Here is a 1,273-nt window from a genome sequence, read left to right as displayed (position 1 = left end):
GAAACCATCTCGACAATAACAAAGATAATTATTGTAATTAACATCAATTTTTGTCATAAATAAAATATAAAAATCATTTAATGATGGAAGTGTTTTACTTCATACTAGACGTTACTATTAATAGCTAGTTACATGATGCTCAGCTATTACAGCACACTTATGATCCTTGGAGTGATTCTTATATGTGAATAAAGACCAGTCCTATAGTTTTAAGAAGTGAAAAGATGGTTATAATCATCCACACTCCAGCTGCAACATGACAACTGAGTGAGTTATTCCACCGTACCTGGTTCTGACGGACTGAGACTAAGTCTGATGATAGAAATTAGTCATAGGACTCAGGTGAATACACTTCTGTCTTGATAGCAACGGAGGGGCAAGCGCCCTGGCTCCTGAAAGCAAAATTTAGAAAAACGGGAATTGTAGACCTGGCAATATATAGGGGGCTTTAATGTGCTTAAAAAATATAAATAACCAGTTATCGTAGATATCATGGTTATTGAATAGACATGCAGTAGTCAGTGCAGTTTATAGCCTGGGCATCTTGGCATTTTTAAGCAAAGTTATTTATGGCTATCTATGGTTATCTATGGTTATCCATGGTTATCTATGGTTATCCATGGTTATCCATGGTTATCTATGGTTATCCATGGTTATCCATGGTTATCTGTGGTTATCCATGGTTATCCATGGTTATCTATGGTTATCTATGGTTATCCATGGTTATCTATGGTTATCCATGGTTATCTATGGTTATCTATGGTTATCTATGGTTATCCATGGTTATCCATGGTTATCTATGGTTATCCATGGTTATCCATGGTTATCTATGGTTATCCATGGTTATCCATGGTTATCTATGGTTATCCATGGTTATCCATGGTTATCTATGGTTATCCATGGTTATCCATGGTTATCTATGGTTATCTATGGTTATCCATGGTTATCTATGGTTATCTATGGTTATCTATGGTTATCTATGGTTATCCATGGTTATCTATGGTTATCCATGGTTATCCATGGTTATCCATGGTTATCTATGGTTATCCATGGTTATCTATGGTTATCTGTGGTTATCTATGGTTATCTATGGTTATCTATGGTTATCTATGGTTATCCATGGTTATCCATGGTTATCTATGGTTATCCATGGTTATCCATGGTTATCCATGGTTATCTATGGTTATCTATGGTTATCCATGGTTATCTATGGTTATCCATGGTTATCCATGGTTATCTATGGTTATCTATGGTTATCTATGGTTATCCATGG

General features: G+C 35.4%; 1 long non-coding RNA gene across 1 annotated transcript; it reads right to left on the bottom strand.

The window, feature by feature from the left end:
* LOC109593268 (uncharacterized) lies at positions 1 to 325 on the bottom strand. Its single transcript, XR_002190852.1, has 2 exons — positions 287 to 325; positions 1 to 201 (listed from the first exon to the last, which is right to left on the bottom strand). It is a non-coding gene; the product is annotated as an uncharacterized LOC109593268 (long non-coding RNA).
* Between the last annotated feature and the right edge of the window lie 948 nt (positions 326 to 1,273).

This window comes from Amphimedon queenslandica, unplaced genomic scaffold (assembly GCF_000090795.2).
Source record: "Amphimedon queenslandica unplaced genomic scaffold, v1.1 AMPQUscaffold_2254_Cont25743, whole genome shotgun sequence".
In the NCBI taxonomy this organism is placed as follows: domain Eukaryota; kingdom Metazoa; phylum Porifera; class Demospongiae; order Haplosclerida; family Niphatidae; genus Amphimedon; species Amphimedon queenslandica.
This window is presented reverse-complemented; position numbering and strand designations above follow the sequence as displayed.